Genomic DNA, 6,000 nt, shown 5'->3' on the forward strand with positions numbered 1-6,000 from the left:
TGTAGTGCTTTAGCTTAGTGTGGGGATGGCAATTGCCTAGGCTATCCATGCCTTAGTAGTGCCCCCACAATAAATAACATGAGATATGAAGAAGAATGGAAGAATGACAAGGAATTTGCTTTGTACACGGATGGAACTGAATCCGGGTACAAAAGGGGCCGAATCCGAGCGGATTCAGGAGAATCCGCCCGTCTACGGACAATCCGAGGGTATTGGGCAGAAGACGCACGTCCCTATGAGCTGAATTTTTGAAAGATTTTTGACTGTAAGAGAATCTGGGCGTCCTGAACAGCAATCCGCTCGTCTCTGAAAATCCGTCCGTCTTGAAAGGAAGACGCCCGTGTTCTCTGCTGAGGAAAACAAGAAAAATCCCTGGACTGAAATCTGTCCGTCTTCAGGAGAATCCGCCCGTCCCGTGTCAACGAATTCGAGCGTCTTCTCTTGAATCCGCCCGTCTTTAGGCGAGTTTTCCCCAACCCAGAAAGTGCAGAATCCGCCCGTCTTAAGCAGAAACCACACGGATTGCCCCTGCAGTTCGAATTTTTTCGGGCTTTATAAAACCCCTCCCACCTTCATTCATTCATTCATAACACTACTTCAAAACATCAAAACCCTCATCCTCTCCATCACAAAAACAAAATTCCTCAACTACATTCACCAAAATCAAATCAAATCATCCTTTTAACAACAAATCAATCACTCCTTTTTCAATAAAAATCAAAACCAAGCACAAAATCTTCAAACTTTGAGTCGATTTTTGAATTCATAAAGGCAAAGCCTTTCACCTTTAAATCGATTTGGGTACACTACAAATTGAAGGTTTTTCACTCTTTTCTTGGTTAATTCATCAATGGCAAGGACTAAGGGAGCAACAAAGGCAAAAAAGGCACCAAAGGCTAAGACACTTTCACAAAGGCAAAAGGCTCTTCAAGCAAAGAAAGCATTGGCTATGGTGGTAGCAACCCCAAACTTGGAAGTGCAACAACAACAACAACCTTCTATGGGAGCAACAACAGCTACGACTCTGGAAATTGATCAACTTTTGCATTATCCGTAGGTAACTTTTATTTCCAAAACCCATAGAGATACTATTGCCAAGTTTGCTAGGAAATCATTTCAATCCACCAAATTTATATGTGAAGATACCTTAGAAAAATTGGGTGTTCTTGAGCAAATTAGAGCCTTTTTCAAAGCAATGGGGTTGGAGAAATTGTTTGAATCAAATGAATTGACATACCCCTCCCTTACCTTGGAATTTTTGAGTTCTTTGAAAGTCACCAAAGTTGAGACTAAGGAGAATCTCGAGTTTCGTCTAGCTAAAGTTAGTAGACGCATTTCCTTTAGGGAATTGGGTGAAATTTTGGGTCTTAGTGATGAACCGAGTTATTTTAAGAATTATGGAAAGTATGACCCCGACCCTCTTTGGGAGGCAATTTCCGGAAGGAAGTTTGAGGACTTTCATGCGAGTCATGCTCTTTTAGTCCACCATCCGGGCATAAAGGTATGGCACAAGGTCATAGGAAACACCATTATTGCAAGGAAAGATACCAACCATTTCACCAAACTTGATTTTATTCTTCTTGAATCGGCTTTGAACATTGGAAGAGTACACACCAAGCCTTTCAACTCTTTAAGGCTTTTGGTAGATAGATGGCTCAACATTGATTGTGGGAAGAAAGGCACTACCGTTATTGTCAATGGCGGCCTAGTCACTATCCTAGGTAAATACTTTGATCCTAACTTCAACAAGGATAACAAGTATGACGCAAAGGAGGGTGGTCATCTTGTTGATTTGCATACTATGATACACAAGTACAAGTGGGTTGCCCATAACCCTCTTGACACCAAGTATTGATGGCTCACTAGTGAGGCTAGTTCTTTCACTTTGCCTTCAAACATTTGTCGATTGAGTGTCCATCGGACTAGTTATCTACTTCTCCTTTCAAAAGAGGCCGAGTATATTATCCAACAACAAAAGGGTGAACATGAAATACCCTCCTCTTCCATTATCACACCACCTTACCCTTTTGAGTATCAAGAGTTCAAGCCGGAAGGTGTTGAAGCAAGAAATGATTATTTGACTCTTCTCATGCAAGCAATGCACAAGCAAGCCTTTGAGGATCGGAAAAATGCTTACTTAGCTCAATATCCACCCCTCTTACACTTAGCTAGGCAAGGACTACTTGATCCGTCATGTCCTTTGCCTAGTTGGGCGGATAGAGAAGTCCTATTTCCGTGTGCATCTAGGGTCGTTTCAGGTGATGATGAGGTTGTTGGTAATGATGAATAAGTTGATGATAACATTGTTGAAGAAGTTAGTGAAGAAGGAGAAGAGGATGATGAACAAGATAAAGAAGAAGGTGAAGAAGCAAGTGAAGAGGGAAGTGGCAATGAGACCACTTCTAATGAGGAAAGTGATGATGGTGATGATATGATGGAAGATTAGCAAGCCTTGGAGGCTCCTACCCTCTCATAGTTTGTCTATTTATCTCTTTGTTTTAATTATTTTCTTGATCATTGTTGGAGTAGTCCTAGCACCATAGAGGACTAACACCTCGGTACCATTGAGGTGTGTTCTCATTTTATTGTTCCCACTTTCAAAATCCAAAATGACAAATTAGTTTCATGCATTGCATAGTGTGTGCATGAACTACACCCATCCTTGGACATTAGCAATAGTGTCTAACTCGGTTTGGGGAAGTTAATGCATACACAACGGGAGGTAATCTAAATTATCCTCTCCGTCATAACAAAAACTATGCATCATGTAGTGTAGACTAGTGTAGATTGCATTTAGTGTAGAAATCATGCATCATCTTTGCATAATTTCCCATCATTTTGGCCATTGAGGACAATGCCCATATTGGTGTGGGGATGGGGAATTCTAACTTAACTCTTATTCAAAAATCCAAAAAATTGAAAATTTTTGAAAAACCATAAAAATTTGAAAATTGAAAAAACTAACAACAAGTTCATTTCCTTTGTAGTATAGTCATGTATATATTATTGTATATATTGTGTTTGTTCTATCCTTGTTCACATTGATTGACTACGCCACATCTGAGACACGAGGATATTGAAGACCGCATGGTATGATCTTTCCAATCTCCTTTTTCCTCTTTATGTTAATGACTACGTGGCTTTATTTTGTTTGATGCGGTATAACAATGTGAACTTAGGACTTGCATTTAGTTTATATGTCATATTAGTTGATAGAATCACTTGCATTAGGATGTTTATATTAGTTGCATCATAGCATGTAGTTGCATTTAGATAAAAGTTTTGAAAATGCCTAATTAGGAACTTTGACAAGAGCAACTAAGCCATTATAAATACTTGTTCAACTTAAGACTTTGCCTACTAGAATGGTTGTAAAACACCCTAGATAGTGTCATACTAGTGTCTTTTGACCCATGACCCAAAGCCTAGTCAAGGGTTTGCATGTGAGTCACCTATCCAACCCCGTGATGCGATGTGGACTTGGTTAACTTGTCTAGGTGACCTTTATTGACCTTGTGGTAAGGCAACCCAAAAATACTTTCTATCAATAAATTTGAAGTGCTCATTTCAAGAATTTTGTTATGTGGAAGTAATTTAATGCCAAGGAAACCTCAAATGCTATGAAATGTTGAAATGTTGAGAAATTTAATTGTTTTGATGGAGGCGTACCACTTCGATGTGCTTTGGTGCGGGATCCATTGAATTGGGCCCCCACACGGTTGTGAATTCGGCCGCCCCGAGACAGAGTGACTATCACCCTGAAAAGCTATTGTCTAGAGGTTAACCGGTTGCCTAATAAGCGATTGGCGAAAGCAAAGGACACTAGCCCGGAAGGGACAAACTGTAACACCCCCATTTATTTAGGAGCCTTTAGCTAGACATTCCCTAATAAATAGGACTGTTACCATCTCGGTTTCCCGAGGTAGTGAATAACAAAGTCCAACTCACCAAAGTACTTTAAATTAAAACTTTAACGATTACATGTTTATTACAACTTAATCAACTTAAAATTAATATAAAAATAAATACAACTCGCAGCGGAAATTGAATAAGTGATATAACTACATTTGTGATCTAGACTCCCGCAGGTCCGAAAGCTCACACGCCCAAGCTCCCCATATCCAGCTAACTCAAAACCTGCTATTTATATCTGCTCCCCATTTAACCGGAAATATTAAATGGTTCACCACAGGATGCCATCAATTAAAGCCGGCATCAATTTTATTTTGACACAGAAGCAAACACGTCAACCAATGGTTGAGTAGGAATAACCAACAACAAGTCAAAGTGAAATGATATGATATATAATGCCAAAACAACTGAGCTCATCACCCGAAACACCCATTCATCCCGCCAATCCCTGGCCCGGGGTATTCATCATTCCAACCGAAGTTGAAGTATTCACCATCCCAACCGAAGTTGAGGTATTCATCATCCCAACCGAAGTTGAGGTATTCAATTATAATTATACGTCATGCCAACATAAAATCATCTCAGACACGAGGCTGAGGTATCCAATCCAAACAAATTCCCAATATAAATAATTAAACGATAAACAATCCGACAACATATAATCCACATCCATTAATTCGCCGGAGTCCACAATACTTTTATAATTTCCACAAACCAACAAAGATAAGACGAGTTGAGTAGTTATCCTACCTGGCAAGCAAGCACTCCAATTACGCAATCCAAATAAATAAAGCAAATCCAAATCCGATTATAATTCTTCACAACTTCCGTCGCCTATATAATAATAACAATTACAACAATTATAATTACTAACTTTATTTATTTATTTATTCCTTTTATTTAATTATCCAAATTAATTATTTACTATAATTATTAAAGGTTTATGATAACTAAAACCCGATTTAACTACGAACCCGACTCACCCGAGCTAGTTAAATAATTAAAACCGTCACACTACAAACACACACCACCTTAACATGGTTTATAAACCGTGGCAAACACCCCTCTTAAAAACCCACCAAACCCGACACCACAAGCCACCACAAGCCACCACCCAGCCTTGACACCCCTAGCCTGCAACCCCAAGCATCCAACTCGCCCTTAACCACCAGCTAAACCACCTCCAACAACCCACAAACCTACGCCCTATCACACGACACCAACCGTTACCTCACCTGACACCCCATAAAACCCGTCCCAAAACCACCGCCCAACACCACCTTCATCGCCACCTACAACCACTAATCAACTCACCAATCTACCCTCGACAAAAAACACCAAAAACCACCCCAACCCAGACCTCCTACAACCACTAAAAACCCCCTCGAAACCGCCTGCCCAATACACGAGTCACTCCCCTGTTTTCGCCACCACCGCCACAAACCGCCACCTGCCACCATACCAACACCACCAAAGTGGTCGACTCAACCACCTCAACACAACCCCTCTATACCCAGGTCACGACATAGCCATTTAGGGGTTCAATTACCCATTCCAATCACCCACAACCAACCCGTATAACCCCTCCTGACCAACCACCTTTAGCCGCCCTAAACATCACCCTAGCAAGGTCCAAGTCGGTCAAATATTGTCAGGTCAGAATCTCGAGTCCTATGGTGGTCTATAGAGGTCACACGGTTGTCTTAAAGATGCTTGCATGAAAAAGAATATAAATCGATTTAAGATGAATAATTACCTCGAGTTGATTAATTGTTTTATGTTAATTCCTTCTTCTTCCGTCTCCTAAGGCTCCTTCTTTTAATTTATGAATTATTTCTCAGATTTAAGGTGGTATTTATAGTGTAAGATTTAGAGAATACGAGGCCAATTAGGAAACTATGTAACTTTCCTTATTCTAATTAATATAGGAATTGTCATTATAATTATATCATTATTATTTATCATATACTATTAATCCTACCATCACTATGATTTCCTCATATAATATTTACTAATTTATTATTGCCATAACTTTATTTTTATTATTATAATTATAATTACCTTTATATATTATTATTTCCTTGTTAT

The sequence above is a fragment of the Silene latifolia genome, chromosome 8, assembly GCF_048544455.1.
Source record: "Silene latifolia isolate original U9 population chromosome 8, ASM4854445v1, whole genome shotgun sequence".
In the NCBI taxonomy this organism is placed as follows: Eukaryota; Viridiplantae; Streptophyta; class Magnoliopsida; order Caryophyllales; family Caryophyllaceae; genus Silene; species Silene latifolia.